General features: G+C 49.7%; 1 protein-coding gene across 1 annotated transcript in view; it reads left to right on the top strand.

The window, feature by feature from the left end:
• Positions 1-10,511: 10,511 nt before the first annotated feature.
• Positions 10,512-16,641, top strand: part of TXNRD3 (thioredoxin reductase 3) — a 33,861-nt gene continuing 27,731 nt past the window's right edge. The window contains exon 1 of the mRNA XM_027523470.1: positions 10,512-10,887. The gene's annotated coding sequence lies outside the window, so the exon portion shown is untranslated. The remainder of the gene's footprint in view (positions 10,888-16,641) is intronic.

Below are 16,641 nucleotides of genomic sequence, written 5' to 3'. Positions count from 1 at the left end.
CCATTTCCTTCTCCAATGCATGAAAGTGAAAAGTGAAAGTGAAGTCACTCAGTCGTGTCTGACTCTTCGTGACCCCATGGACTGCAGCCTACCAGGCTCCTCCGTCCATGGGATTCTCCAGGCAAGAGTACTATAGCGGGGTGCCATTGCCTTCTCCTGTCATTTAAAATACCTCACTTTAACCAACCAACACTCATTGACTCTGGTTTTTAAGTATTTATTGTACTTATTTCTTTAGCTGCACCAGGTCTTGGGTCTCACTGCAGCATGTGGGGCCTAGTTCCTGATCAGGGATCGAACCCAGGCCCCCTGCATTAGGAGCATGGACTCTTAGCCATTGGACCACCAGGGAAGTCCCAACACTCATTTATACGTTAAAAAAAAAGCTTTAACTGTTTTACCCGATCACTGTTGTACCCCATCGTTTCTCTTCTGTAGAGCTCATTGCCCAGCAATTGTGTGTTTTTAGAGAATGTCTGTGGGCCTTAAATATTTGGCTTCTTGCATGCCTGGAAATGTCTTTATTTTGCCATCACAACGAATGGTAGCATCATAATAGTTAGACTTCATATAAAGTTATAGATTCCAGCTGATTTCCACTGAGAACTTTGAAAGTGCACGTGAAGTCTCTTAGTCGTGTCCGACTCTTTGGGACCGTGGACCACAGCCCACCAGGCTCCTCCATCCATCCATGGGACTTTCCAGGCAGGAGTACTGGAGTGGGTTGCCATTTCCTTCTCCAGGGGGATCTTCCCAACCCAGGGGTCGAACCCCGGTCTCCCACATTGTAGGCAGACACTTTTACATCCGAGCCACCAGGGTAGAGAATGTTGAAGATGCCATTTATTACTGCTTTGACCCCTTGAGGGGCCCTCATTCTCAGCATTCTTGCATTTCTTCAGCTTGGGGGGAATGTCCTCCGTCATTTCGTGGAACATCTCCCTTTTCTCTTTCCAGACCTCCTGTGTGATGGCTTTTACAATATTTTTGATGTATCCTTCATGTCCCTTGACTTTTATTTCATGCTTTCTACTTCTTTGTCCTTTTATGATAATTCCTTGCTTAGTTTTCCTAGAATGTGAATATTCCATTTTTGACTTTTGGTTTTTCCTAACTTAGCAATCAAGTTTTTGACCTTCTTTGGTTTTGTTTCTTTTTGTTGTTGTTTTAACAAAGGCTATACACTTGTGCATCTGTCTGAAGCCATTAATTACATTCAGAGTCCCTGTCCTGCTTTCTCTATAAAATTTCCTCCCTCGCTGTTTTGTTGTGTTCCTCTTTAGAGGACATGCTGGAAGGGCTTTCTTGTTACTCACACTCAGAGTCTTGCATCATCTCACAGGTGTGCAAGTAGGTCTGAGCCGTTAGTGGCGTTGGTGCCAGAAGGGACAGTGATCAGACGGTCAGCTGTCTGGTGGGAATGGGGTCCGCCCTCAAGCTGCAGACCCTTGCCTGCCACCCCCCTTTCTTCCTCTTCCCCCTCCCAGGCACCCCTTCCCACTGCCCCCTGGTTTGCAGGCTGGCTAGGTGACTCCACAAAGGAATTGGTTGGTGGGTGCTTGGGAGTCAAAGCTAGGTGGAGGTGTCCTTGTCCTCCCTAGGTGGGGAAAGAGGGAAGGAGAAAGCCAGGATCTGTGGAAATTCTTCTAAAGCCCAAGGGTTGAGCCAAGAAAATGAGACCAGATGGCATAAGTGGCCACAAAAGGGAACCCAGCATGGCACAGGTGCACACGCCAGGCAAGCAAGGGCATGACCCAGGAGGCTCTCGTGGGCCGCTGCTTGTTCATGGCTGGTCGTTCTCAACCATCCAGGGACTTGAAAGTGGATGGGTGGGGTTAGCCCAGAGCTTCTTGGTGGGATGAAAGGAAACTTGTAGCCCCAGCCCTACTCCCGCAGGACGAGCCCTGAAATGCCACTCCTTGGACTCCTGAGTCCTCCCCTTTCTGGATTTCATAAGATTCAGGCTCCATGTCTTTTCTTTCTCTGAGGCTCAGTCGTGTCCAGCTCTTTACAAGCCTTTGGATTGCAGCCCACCAGGCTCCTCTCTCCATGGGATTTTTCAGGCAAGAATGTGCAAGTGGGTTGCCATTTCCTCCTCCAGGGGATCTTCCAGACCCAGAGGTCGAACCCGCGTGTCCTGTGCATCCTGCACTGCAGGTGAATTCTTTACCTGCTGAGCCACTGGGGGAGCCCTTTGCTTCTCTGAGACTGGGATAAATCCAGTATAGTGCCAGATTCATGGGCTTTGTAAATGGAGAAAACCCCTCTCCCAGCCCAGGCTTGATGTCTCTGCAACTTAGAATGGCACTCTTGTGTGTGTTATAAACATCTTGTCTGCCAGACCTAAGAAAGTCACGCACACTCTCTGGCTGGTTGAGTTCCTGCCCTGAATCTGTATCCTTCATCACAACTTGACAAAAGAATGGTGCTCTGAGGCCTGTTTTATAGGCTTTCTATTCTACAGGTTTGCTGCCCATTACTACCATCTGTCAGAATCACAGAGCAGTAGTATGTACGCATTACTGTTGGTTGATTTTATTTAGGCACTAATTCTTGTCCCTACCTACCCATTTGTCACATTTGGGGGCTTCCCCGATGGCTCATCAGTAAAGAATCTGCCTGCGATGCAGGAGCCACAGGGGATGCAGGTTCCATCCCCAGAAAGGGAAGATCCCCTGGAGAAGGAAATGGCAACCTGCTCCAGTATTCTTGCCTGAAAAAAGTCCCATGGACAGAGGAGCCTGATGGGATACAGTCCAAAGGGTCGCAGAAGAGTTGGACACGACTGAGCACAAGCGCCTACCTACCTAGGGGCTGTCACTGTTTAAAAAAAGGAGAAAGAAAGGCAAGAAGCACACCCACCCCTCCTCTCGGAAAATTCTCACTCATCACAGTTTAAAGTCAAGAAGCACAAATAATTCTGCAAAATAAGAAAATACAGAAATAAAACAACCAGGATTCTAATAATCAAAGTTGCTGGTCATTCAGTTTAGATACTGGAACTTGCAGAAAGCAGCCACTTTACCAATGACTATTACTCTGCATCTTCAACCCGCAGATACGACACCTCTATGGTTGAGGAGCAAAAGGAATTATTTTAGGTGAGGTCATTCGTGCAAGAGAATAGGAACCGAATCAGGGGCCAACATGCTGGCTCTAGTTTTATGAGGCCACAATGACCAGTCCTTGGGAGGACAAGAGAAAGAGCGGTGAGTGACAGCACTCCGCCCCCCAAAACACAGCCCGCTCAGTCCCCTTCTGGTTATGTCCCTGAGCCAGCCCTTCCAGGGAAGCCGGGGGCTGCACTTGGGTATTTCACAGCAGGAAAGCAGCTAAGGGAGTGGTCTCAGAGCCACAGTCAGTAACTCACTCTTGTCCTCTGGACACCGTCTACAACCACCAAGCAGCCCTCCAGCTCCCTCGAGCTAAAGGACACAGGTGTGTCCAAGGAGAGAGTCATGGCCTGAGACAGGCACGGGCGAGACAAGATGAAAACCGCAGCCCCAGGCCCCCACCCTGCACCCTTGCCACCGTGAACCTTCTCTTCTCTGGCTCCAGCCCTACCTTCCCTGAGAGTCAGCCACAGGGCCAGCACCCACTCAGTGCTGACCCCAAGGCCTGCTCCCAGAGTTCCTGGGACTTGCGGTCTGGGGAAGGGGCATGCTGACATTAATCGGAAAATCACACAAGTGTAGCATTACAAACTGGTCTGTGCAAGGGCCCTGAGAACCTGTCAGAGTTTGGGCTGATGGCACCGTGATCCAAAGCTGCTTACTAGGCGTGTGGGTCTTGGGCCCAGCTCCCAGAGGGCGTGGCGCCTCCCTGCCCAGGCCTCTGGGGAGAGGGGCCGTGTCATGTGGGTCCCCTGCAGCCATGGGCTGTGGAGTGCTCCACGCTGCCCCGCAGGCATCCTTCTCCGGCCTTTTCGCCCCTCAGCTCACTGTCTCTTCCTCTCCTCAGCCCCACCCCCTACCAACTTCATGTCGCATCTCCCTTCAGTTCAGTTCAGTCGCTCAGGCGTGTCCGACTCTTTGTGACCCCATGGACTGCAGCACACCAGGCTTCCCTGTCCATCACCAACTCCCGGAGTTTACTCAAACTCATGTCCGTTGAGTTGGTGATGCCATCCAACCATCTCATCCTGTGTCGTCCTCTTCTCTTCCTGCCTTTAATCTTTCCCAGCATCAGGGTCTTTTCCAAAGAGTCAGTTCTTCGCATCAGGTGGCCAGAGGATTGAAGTTTCAGCTTCAGCAGCAGTCCTTCCAGTGAATATTCAGGACTGATTTCCTTTAGGATGGATAGGTTGGATCTCCTTGCAGTCCAACCCAGGGACTCTCAACAGTCTTCTCCAACACCACAGTTAAAGAACATCAGTTCTTCAGTGCTCAGCTTTCTTTATGGTCCAACTCTCACATCCATACATGATTACTGGAAAAACCATAACTTTGACTAGATGGACCTTTGTTGGCAAAGTAATGTCTCTGCTTTTTAATATACTGCCTAGTTAGTCATAGCTTTTCTTCCAAGAAGCAAGCATTTTTTAATTTCATGGCTGCAGTCACCATCTGCAGTGATTTTGGGAACCCAAAAGATAAAGTCTCCGTTGGGCACCTACTAAGATGTGGGCTCCAGCTAGTCACGACTTGTCTGGGCCTCAGTTTCCTTGTCTGTGAAAGGAGGGTAACCCAGGTAGCTCAGACAATCGGAAGCAGTTGTGGGGTTTCAACGGGTCAGTATAGGCCAAGCCCAGCACACTTTTTATCCGTCCTTCCTGACGACGATGCCTGTGCCCGAGCCTTCTGGCGCAGGACCCGGAAATTTGAGATCATGGGGGCGTCTCCACCGGGCCCCGCTGCTCCGCGGAACCCTCCAGGGTTCACACAGCGTGCTCTTAACCTGTTTTCTCAGTGAACTCGAGACAGGTTCGACCTGTTTAAGAGCAGAAGCGGGTGCCGCTGAGCGGGGAGACATCCCGCGGAGGCCCGGCCCCCGCGGTCCCGGGGCGCCCAGGTGCGCCGGCGCGTGCGGGGGGTGGAGGGGGGGGACGCACCTGCGCCCAGGTGGCTGGAGAGGAAGCGCCGCCCACTGCCCCGCTTCCTGAGCGGCCACTGCCGCCTGGCGGCCAGTCGGCTCCAGTCCCCGCTCGCTCCAGCGTCTGAGCCGAGCCCTTCCCGGCCCGGTTGTCTGAGAACCCCCGGGGCTGCGCATCTCCCGTGGGGGCCCTAGGCTGGCGGCTGTACAGGCCGCCCCGCAGCGGACTTCGCCCTCCGCGCGGAGACATCCCCAGGCCGGGGCCGGAGGCCACGTGCTCTCGGCGGGAGGCTCTGCGGCCGATGAGAGGGGACCCCGGAGCCGCCCCCACCCCCTCCCTCTTTCCTGGCGAGCTCGTGGCCCCTGTGCGAATGCACCACCGTGCCCTCCCTGGCTCTGTTTATTAAGGCCTCTTTGCAGGGCTTCCCGGCCACGCTAGTGGTAAAGAACCCACCCACCAAGGCAGGAGACATCAGAGTCGTGGGTTTGATCACTGGTTCGGGAAGATCCCCTGGAGGAGGGAATGGCAACCCACTTCAGTATTCCTGCCTGGAGAATCCCATGGACATAGGAGCCTGGCGGGCTACAGTCCATGGGCTTGCAAAGAGTCGGACACGACTGAGCGACTGAACTGAACTGATATATAATATTTGTATATATGCAATACTTTTATTATTTATAGGGACTTGCCTGGTGGCTCAGATGGTAAAGCGTCTGCCTACCATGCAGGAGACTGGGTTCCATCCCTGGGTCGGGAAGATCCCCTGGAGAAGGAAATGGCAACCCACTCCAGTAGTCTTGCCTGGAAAATCCCGTGGATGGAGAAGTGTGGTAGGCTGCAGTCCATGGGGTTGCAAAGAGTCAGACACGACTGAGCCACTTCATTTTCCTTTCTATTATTTATATATATGCAAAAATTTTATATATAAATGAGTTTGACAACAGTATATGTCAAACTTCTAAGCATTCTTTCTAGTTTTCTAATTGTTTTCTTGTTTTATTTATTCCTATCTTCTTTAACAACTTAAGATATAATGCATATGCCATGCGATGTACCCATTTAAAGTAGAAACTCACAGGCATTTAGTATATTTACGGAGTTATGCATCCATGCACAGTTTTGTTTTGTTTCTCGGCTGTACTGGGTCATCCTCGCTGCACTCAGTTTCTCTAGTCGCGAGCCCAGGCTTCCCTTGTGGTGGCTTCACCTGAGGACCAGCGGCTCCGTTGCTCTGTGGCCTGTGGGATCTTCCCGGATCAGGGATCAAATCCGTGTCCTCTGCGTTGGCAGGCAGATTCTTAACCATTGCACCAGCAGGCAAGTCCCACCAGCACCACAATTTTAGAACATTTTTATTCTCAAAAAAGATCCTATAACCCTTAGCTTCCACCCCTCAAGCCTCCCTTTCTTCTTCCCTACTGCCCAGCCCGAGGCAACCACTAATCTACTTTCTGTATCAATATCTTCTTGTCTCTGTCATCTGATTCCTTGACTCTGACTTCAATTAATTAAGAACTCACAAGGGATAAGAGATAATTAATCAGGCTATTTCCTGCCCAAGGAGACATATATGGAAGAAAAAGACAGATATATGTTGAAAATAAAGGATAGAAAAGGGTATGTATACAGATACTGACAAAAGAAAGTAGATTTGGCCACAGTAATCTTTGGATGAATAGAATTTAAGGACTGAAGAGTTAACAAGGACAAAGGAGGGTGTTTTATGGAAAAAAATATATATATATACACTCCATTAAGAAATTGTGAGTCATGGATTTTTCTGCACCTAACATCATATTCCTGAACTAGTTTTAGTTGTTAACATGCTTTTTATTGCAAGTAACAGAAACCACAACTTCAGCTGGCTTACATAATAAAGGGAATTGAAGGGAAATGCAGTGCTGATTCTAGCAAGAGATGATGGGGAACAGAGTCTGTCTCACGAGCCTCCCCACATCCATGTGACTCTGGGAAGATCCTGTTCCCATCTCCGTCCTTAGTTGTCTCACCCATTGGAGACAATACCCTCTCCTTTCTGGGGCTGCTGGGAGGAGTGAATAATGAGATATCACACACGGTACCGGTTGTGTGCTGAGCACATACCAGGTGCTGTCCTGAGCACTTTACGTGTATTTCTTGTTTAGTTGCTAAGGCGTGCCCGACTCTTTGCGACCCCGTGGACGGTAGCCCGCCAGGCTCCTCTGTCCAGGGGATTTTCAGGCAGCAGCACTGGACTGTGTCCTCTCCGGGGATCTTCCTGCCCCAGGGATTGAACCCGCATCTCCTGCATTGGAGAGGGAAACGGCAACCCACTCCAATAGTATTGCCTGGAAAATCCCAAGGACGGAGGAGCCTGGCAGGCTACCGTCCACGGGGTCGCAGAGTCAGACACCACTGAGCGACTTCACTTCACTTCCCTTCTCCTGCACTGGCGGCCATTGGCAGTTGCTGAATCCCCTGAGCCACGAGGGTACTGACTCACCTAAATTCACAATGGCCCTTTGAGGTAGGAGCTGACGTTAATCTCCTCCTATGACTGTTGTCTCAGACCACCGCCTAGGAAGCAATGGGGCTGAGATTCAGAGCTAAGCTGCCTGTGCTTTTCCGACCTTAATTGAAACAGTTTCCTAAAAACGGTGTCACAGTTCTGAAAGGCCCACCAGTGAAGCTCTGATGGGTTAACTAGATGTCAGGCCAGGAGCAGAGGAAAACACCAGCTACCCCTATCCTTCCTGTCGGTGATTCACCCTCTAGCCCAGGAGAAGCTGGAGGTGAGGACAGGAAGGGACACGGTAGTAAGCCCATCCCAGCCACAAGGTTTATTGTAAAAATAAAAAATCTTGACTATGGAAGTCTTAAATTTTGAAAACTAAGGTTAGAGGGAAGCCTGGTGTGCTGCAGTCCATGGGGTCGCAAAGAGTCGGGCACGACTGAGCGACTGAACTGAAAGTTAGAGGCGTCCTCAGGGCCAAGGAGATAACTAACTTAGCACAAGGGTACTGAGAACGATAAACCTAAGCTGAAGCTGTGGGCGCCCTGTCTCCTTCTTACCCTCATATTTGTCAACATAAAGCCAATTCCACAGTAAGGTGGGAGACACTGAGAAGGGATCTGCAAGGGGCTGTGCATGAAGGGTCAGCAGGAGACCTGCACTGACCTTGGCCTGCCTGAGAGGGGACCTCAGGTGCCTCCCTCTCATACCATCCCCTAGAGAAAGTTAGATTTGCTGGATGAGGAGGAACATCTAGGCTGAGTAAACAGAAAATGCACAGACCCTAAGGCAGGAGTGTGTCTGCCACACAAGGAGCAGGCAGTGGCTGAAGCACGCTGAGCCAGGCGTCAGGAGATGACCCCTGAGAGGGGCCAGGCGTGCCCCTGTGGTTGAATGTCTCTATTTGGGTTTAATACATTCACCCTGCAGCCGCAGGGGTCTGTAAGTTGTGGTGAGCAAGTTAGCCCCGAATCCCTCCACCCATCCACCCAAATGATGCATATAGGATTCCCATTCTGGCACAGATGACTTCAGTTCAGTTCAGTTGCTCAGTTGTGTCCGACTCTTTGCAACCCCGTGGACTGCAGCACACCAGGCCTCCCTGTCCTTTACCAACTCTGGGAGTTTACTCAAACTCATGCCCATCGAGTGGGTGATGCCATCCAACCATCTCATCCTCTGTCATCCCCTTCTCTTCCCACCTTCAATCTTTCCCAGCATCAGGGTCTTTTCAAATGAGTCAGCTCTTCGCATCAGGTGGCCAAAGTATTGGAGTTTCAGCTTCAGCATCAGTCCTTCCGATGAGTATTCAGGACCGATTTCCTTTAGGATTGACTGGTTGGATCTCCTTGCAGTCCAAGAGACTCTCAAGAGTCTTCTTCAACACCACAGTTCAAAAGCATCAATTCTTCAGCACTCAGCTTTCTTTATTGTCCAACTCTCACATCCTTACATGACTACTGGAAAAACCATAACTTTCACTAGACGGACCTTTGTTGGCAAAGTCATGTCTCTGCTTTTTAGTATGCTGTCTAGATTTGTCATAGCTTTTCTTCCAAAGAGCAAGTGTCTTTTAATTTCATGGCTGCAGTCACCATCTGCAGTGATTTTGGAGCCCAAGAAACTTAGGGTCCCTTTATTAGAAATGCCTCCAATTAGCCTCCAATTAAATAAATTTATAGTAAAAAAGGCAAAATAATGACAATACTTTTAAAAAATAAAATAAAGTGCCAAAGATTAAAAAAAAAAATGCCTCCAGAATTCCATGCGATAGGGACTGAGGGGTAGCAACCTAGGAAATTCATTTTAAAATGCTGTAGCTATATGAGGTAGCTAATAGAAACCCAGTTGTTGCTGTTTAGTTGCTAAGTTGTGTTCAGCTCTTTGTGACCCCATTGACTGCGGCATGCCAGGCTTCCCTGTCCTTCACTATCCCCAGAGTTTGCTCAAACTCATGTCCTTTGAGTCAGTGATGTCATCCAACCGTCTCATCCTCTGTTGTCCCCTTCTCCTCCCGCCTTCAATCTTTCCCAGCATCAGGGTCTTTTCCAATGAGTCAGTTCTTTGCATCAGGTGGCCAAAGTATTGGAGTTTCAGCTTCAGCATCAGTCCTTCCAATGAATATTCAGAGTTGATATACTTTAGGACTGACTGGTTTGATCGATCTCCTTGCAGTCCAAGGGACTCTCAAGAGCCTACTCCAGCACCTCAATTGGAAAAGATCAGTTCTTTAGTGCTCGACCTTCTTTATGGTCCAACTCTCACATCCATACATGACTACTGGAAAAACCATAGCTTTGACTATTGGCCTTTGTTGGCAAAGTGATGTCTCCGCTTTTTAATACACTGTCTAGGTTTCACTAGTATTTTTATTTGCTTTGTGGGATATAAGCTTTAAAAAAATAGCCATCTTTTGTAAAGATGGTTTTTATTTATTCACTCCTTCCAAAAGGTTGAGACATCCAACCTCACCGAAGACCGTGTATCTAAAGGAGGCATGAGGGGGCTGGTGGAATGGAAATAAGAGTGGAAGTAAGCTCTTCACGGGGGGCACCCCTGGGGACCACACGGAGACCCGGCGATCCCGCGGTGCGCGCACCATATCGAGCGAACAAGACCCTGAAGCCTGACACCCGCCACTTTATGAAGACTGGGCGAGTACAGCACTGCGGTGTCTCAGTGGTTTACTTCGCATGCGCCGAGGGTGGGGCGGGGCTGGGGCGGGACCAGCGGCGTGGGTGGGGCGAGCGTCGGGGCGGGACGAGCGTCGGGGCGGGGCGAGCGTCGGATCTAGCGGTATGGGTGTGGCGAGCGCCGGGGACGGGGCGGAGCCGAGGGCGGGCCAGCGGCGTGGGTGGGGCGAGCGCCGGGGGGCGGGGCGTATCCGGGATTGGGCGACCGCCGGGGACGGGGCGGGGCAGAGGGCGGGGCCAGTGGCGAGGGTGGGGCGAGCGCCCGGGACGGGGCGGAGCCGGGGGCGGGGCAGAGCCGGGAGCAGGGCGAGCGGTCCGGCCTTCACTCCCACTCGGCGCCCCAACTCGGTGTCTGGTTTCTGGGCAGGTTCTGCCCGTGCGGGAGCGACACCGCTGTCCTGGCGCAGCCGCCGCCGCCGCCGCCGCCGCCCTCGCGGGCACAGACGTTTTCCACTCCAGGGAGGGGCTCGTCCCCCAGCCGCCGACTGGGCAATGTCCGCGGCGCGGCCGGGCCGCCGTCGCCGCCCGGGCGCCGGGCCCGCCCGCCGGCTCCCGGGGCCGGCCGCTTGTCCGGCGCGGCCCGCGAGGAGCTGCGGCGCCGCCTGCTGGGTCTCATTGAGGGCCACCGCGTGGTCATCTTCAGCAAGACCTATTGTCCGCACAGCACGCGGGTAGGCGACCAGGGCCCCGGGCCCCCACGGCGCCCCGCCCCGGCCTCGGTCAGGGCTCGTCCGATCCGCCCTCGGCTGGGCCGCGCGGTCCTGCCCTGGCCGAAAGCCTGCTGGACGTGGGCCCCTAGGGGCACCTGAGGGGACAGGTCCCTCGGGTCCCGTCCTGGGGACGACGGCGGCGGGTGGCGGGGCTGCTGCGGCTCACCGCGTGCCCTGGGCCGGCCGGGCGGCGGTTTAGGCCGGACTGCACGCGGGGCACGCGCGGGAGCTGAGAGTTGGAGCAGTGATGCGCTGGAGGACGAAGCCGTCTGTAGGATGGGGCTGGGCGATTTTGAAGGCTGCTTCCACGTTTGAGAGTTGAAACAACGCGTGAACGAGGCACAAGCCTAAGTTGTCGGGTCAGAGGTGAAATTAGGATTCTCAGTCTTGCTGTCAGGTGGATAATGATTTGCACGTTTTTGAAACAAGTGTGTGTGTCACACATGCACCTTGCAGTTCTCTAGCAGACCACACTCCAGCAGGAGCCTCCTGGTTCATCCTCTCCACTCCTCCCAGGGCAACCACTGGCCAGAGTCACTTGCTTTTCCTTAACAATTTTGCTGCCAAACGTATGTATCCCTAAACAATACTTTGCTCCTTTTGGCTTGTATTGGTACTTTGTGTAAGTAGAGTCATGGATTTTTATATTCTGCGTGTTTTTCCCAACAGTTATATTTTAGAGATCGCTGCATGTTAGTGTCTGTAAGTGTGGTTTGTTAATTTTCATTGCTGTGTTGTTCCTGAGTGTTATCAGGTCTGACGTTCCTGGTATTTTGCTCTCAAATACAATATGGCCATGCCTGTTGTTGCCGCATCTCCCAGTGCACACATACAAGACCTGCTTGAGAGATGTCTTGAAGCTGAATTGCTAAGCCACAGAGGAGGCACAATTTTTTCCTTAGTTAGGTGATACCAAAATGTTTTTCCACACAGTTATACACTTGCCCTCTGACTGGTGTATTACCAGTTGCCACTGCCCTACGTCCTTGCCGACAGTTGATACATGTAATTATTGCCATTCTGGTGTTTATGAGGTGGTATTTCACTGTAGCCTTAGTTTTGCGTTTTCTTGATGAACTTAACATCTTTACCTGTGTTTATGGGTCATTTGAGTTTCCTCTTCTGGGAAACATTCAGGCGTTTTGCTTCTTTCTCTATTAGGTTATTTTTTTATACTCATTTTGTAGACATTCTTTATATATTGTGGATTCTAGTCCTTCGGTTCTATGTGTTGGAAAATCGCCCAGACTGGGCTTTTCTTTTTACTCTCTTTATGTGATGTTTTGTTTAACTGAAGTGGAAGTTTAACATAGTGAATCTATCACTTTTTCTTTTCTGGTTTGTGCCTTTTTTAAGTCTTTCTACTCTGAGGTCACAAAGATAGCCTCCTGTGTGGGCTGCTGGAAGTTTTCAGGTGTGCTTATCACACCCCTCTTCTCTGTTCCACCTGAACTTGAAGCCGAGGACATGTGGGGATCCAGTTCCTTTTTTCCTTTATAACTTAGTTGCCCCTCTTCTTTTTTCGGAGAGTCCTTTCTTTCTACTGTGGTTCGAATGCTCACCAATCACCTGTCAGATTCTCACATATGTGTTGGTTTATTTCCAACCTGTTGTCTTCTTTCTCTGCTTATTGAAGTTGTCCTTTGATGCTTATAAAAGAGCCAAGCCATCAGAACTGCGGCCACTGCTATGTCGCTGGGGCCCAGAACAGTGTGAGGCAGGTAAATGGGTTGAATGAATAAACGGCTTTACATCATTCTGGTCGAACCTTTGCTGACACAGAACATCTCAGGACAGATGATTTTCTGTTCTGTGTGCGTCACGGCTTCTAACAACATGGCCACTACTTTGAGTCCTGTTACATAATTGGACAGCTTTGATAACTAGAACTTTTTTCAGTTCAGTTCAGTCTCTCAGTCATGTCCGACCCCATGGACTGCAGCACGCCAGGCCTCCCTGTCCATCACCAAGTCCCGGAGTTTCTCACACTCATGTCCATTGAGTTGGTGATGCCATCCAACCATCTCATCCTCTGTCGTCCCCTTCTCCTCCCGCCTTCAATCAAAACTTTTTTAATGGAGCCCAAATCTGTCCATCTGAAACATTTTGGCGGTGCCTGTCACTCCCGTGCACAGAATTAGGAATCTGGCTTCTAGTTGGATGGCAGATCTTCCAGTATTTTCCCTGAGCGCTTTTCTTTCCTGGCCAAGCTTTTCATGCGTTCGTATCATCTGTCTTTACACATGACCCTTCACTAAACGAGTTGTGCAGTAATTTGACCACGAATCACCCAAACTGGACACCGTATTCCACATCCCTACCTGTGGCCTTGCCTTTCAAGAACTCATGGCCTAAAGGAGCTGTAATCAGCCTGTTCTCACGCACTGAAAGACACGTGCGTGCGAGGCAGCTGCTGTGGGGATGAGAGGTAAAGCATCTACTTCTGTGGGGTCGGAGGAATTGAAGACGTGATGTTTAAGCTGGTCCTGGAGAGATAAGTTGGACATAGGCAAGGTAGAGCTTCAATAGTTGAGGAATTCGTGTGAGCAAAGGCAGGGGATGAAAACATGAAAACACTGGGCTGAACGTAGGCTGTAGGAAGGGAATCAGGAGAGGGACGTGGGAACGGGCTGGCCTGCAGCTGCTCAGCGGTACTGAGGTCTAAACGTGTGCCGCTGCGCGTGGGCCTGATGACGTCGGGCGGGAGGAGAGGAGTGACAGGGTCTGCCCTGGGCTGGAGTCCCACCTGGGAGGAGTGCGCTGAGCGGGCTGGAGTCCCACCTGAGAGGAGTGCGCGGAGCGGGGGCAGCTGACCGGGCAGGGAGCTCCTTGAGTCAGGCGACTGCGCGGCCCAAACTCAAGAGTGAAAACGTGCCCTTCCCCCAATTAACTTTCAAACCATGTTTTCCCTAATCCTCAATTCACACTTTTGTGGATTGAAAACATACTTGCATTGGTTAGCTTTTTTTGCCCTATAATAAAATACGCATAATATCGTTTACTATTTTAACCATTTTAGGTTTCATGGCATTAAGACCATTCCTGTTTTGTGCTGCCATCACCGTCCACCCACAGAGCTTTTTTCGTCTTCCCCAACTGACACTCTGACCTCATTAAACAGTAACTCTCCATCCCCACCGCCAGCCGCTAACCACCATCTGCTTTCTGCCCTATGAATCTGAAAGTATTTGCCATTTTCTGACTGGCTTATTTCGGTCTGATGTCCTCAGAGTTCATCTATGCTGTAGCATGGGTCAGGATTCCTTTCCTTTTTTTTAATTATTTTTTTATTGAAGGATAATTGCTTTACAGAATTTTGCTGTTTTCTGTCAAATCTCAACCTGAATCAGCCATAGGTATACATACATCCCCTCTCTTTTGAACCTGCTTCCATCTCCTGCCCCATCCCACCCCTCCAGGTTGATACAGAGCCCCTGTTTGAGTTCCCTGAGACATACAGCAAATTCCCGTTGGCTATCTATTTAACACATGGTAATGTAAGTTTCCACGTTACTCTCTCCATACATCTCGCCCTCTCCTCCCCTCTCCCCATGTCCGTAAGTCTATTCTCTATGTCTGTTTCTCCATTGCTGCCCTGGAAATAAATTCTTCAGTACCGTTTTTCTGGATTTCGTATATATGCATTAGAATACGATATTTATCTTTCTCTTTCTGACTCACTTCACTCTGTATAATAGGTTCTAGGTTCATCCGCCTTATTAGATCTGACTCAAACGCGTTCCTTTTTATGGCCGAGTAATATTCCATCGTGTGTATGTACCACAACTTCTGTATCCATTCATCTGCCAGTGGGCATCTAGGTTGCTTCCATGCTCTAGCTGTTGTAAACAGTGCTGCAGTGAGCAGTGGGATACATGTGTCTTTTTCAATTTTGGTTTCCTCGGGATATATGCCTTGGAGAAGGAAATGGCAACCCACTCCAGTGTTCTTGCCTGGAGAATCCCAGGGAGGGCGGAGCCTGGTGGGCTGCTGTCTATGGGGTCGCACAGAGTCGGACACGACTGAAGCGATGCAGCTGCAGCAGCAGCAGCAGGGTATATGCCTAGGAGTGGGATTGCTGGGTCATATGGTGGTTTTCAGAGAAGGCAATGGCACCCCACTCCAGTACTCTTGCCTGGAAAATCCGTGGACGGAGGAGCCTGGTGGGCTGCAGTCCATGGGGTCGCTAAGAGTCGGACACGACTGAGCGCCTTCACTTTCACTTTTCACTTCCATGCATTGGAGAAGGAAATGGAAACCCACTCCAGTGTTCTTGCCTGGAGAACCCCAGGGACGGGGAAGTCTGGTGGGCTGCCGTCTATGGGGTCACACAGAGTCAGATACGACTGAAGTGACTTAACATAGCATAGCATAGCATGGTGGTTTTATTCCTAGTTTTTAAGGAATCTCCATACCATCTTCCACAGTGGTTTGCATTCCCACCAACAGTGCAAGAGCACACCCTCTCCAGCGTTCATTGTTCGTAGACTTTTTGATGATGGCCATTTTGACTGGTGTGAGGTGATATCTCATTGTGGTTTTGATTTGCATTTCTCTAATAATGAGCAATGTTGAGCATCTTTTCATGTGTTTGTTAGCCATCTGTATGTCTTCTTTGGAGAAATGTCTGCTTAGGTCTTTTTCCCACTTTTTGATTGGGTTGTTTGTTTTTCTGGTATTGAGTTGTATGAGTTGCTTGTATATTTTGGAAATTAATCCTATGTCAGTTGTTTCATTTGCTATTATTTTCTCCCATTTCTGAAGGTTGTCTTTTCACCTTGCTTATAGTTTCCTTTGCTGTGCTAAAGATTTTAAGTTTAATCAGGTCCCACTTGTTTCCTTTTGTTTTTATTTCCATTATTCTAGGAGGGGGGTCATAGAGGATCTTGCTTTGATTTATGTCATCAAGTGTTCTGCCTATGTTTACCTCTAAGAGTTTTATACTTTCTGGTCTTACATTTAGATCTTTAATCCATTTTCAGTTGATCTTTGTGTATGGTGTTAGGAAGTGTTCTAATTGCATTCTTTTACATGTAGCTGTCCAGTTTTCCCAGCACCATTTATTGAAGAGGCTGTCTTTGCCCCATTGTATGTTCTTGCCTCCTTTGTCAAGAATAAGGTGCCCATAGGTGCATGGGTTAAATTCTGGGCTTTCTGTCTTGTTCCGTTGGTCTGTATTTCTGTTTTTGTGCCAGTGCCATACTGTCTTGATGACTGTAGCTTTGTAGTATAACCTGAAGTCAGGAAGGTTGATTCCTCCAGCTCCATTCTTTTTTCTCAAAACTGCTTTGACTATTTGCAATCTTTTGTTCCATATGAATTATGAATTTTTTTGTTCTAGTTCTGTGAAAAATGTCATTGGTAATTTGATAAGGATCACATTGAATCTGTAGATTGCATTTGGTAGTGTAGTCATTTTCACAATATTGATTCTTCCTACCCAGGAACATGGAATCTCTCTCTATCTGTTTATGTTGTCTTTGATTTCTTTCATTAGTGTCTTATAATTTTCTGTGTACAGTTCTTTTGTCTCCTTGCTGCTAAGTCGCTTCAGTCATGTCCGACTCTGTGCAATCCCATAGATGGCAGCCCACCAGGCTCCCCTGTCCCTGGGATTCTCCAGGCAAAAACACTATTTGTCTCCTTAAGTAAGTTTATTCCTACATATTTAATTCTTTGTTTCCAGTGATGAATGGGATTGATTCCTTATTTTTC

This window comes from Bos indicus x Bos taurus, chromosome 22 (assembly GCF_003369695.1).
Source record: "Bos indicus x Bos taurus breed Angus x Brahman F1 hybrid chromosome 22, Bos_hybrid_MaternalHap_v2.0, whole genome shotgun sequence".
Taxonomy (NCBI): domain Eukaryota; kingdom Metazoa; phylum Chordata; class Mammalia; order Artiodactyla; family Bovidae; genus Bos; species Bos indicus x Bos taurus.
Note: the sequence above shows the minus strand (reverse complement) of the source record. Positions and strands in the feature narration are given on the sequence as shown.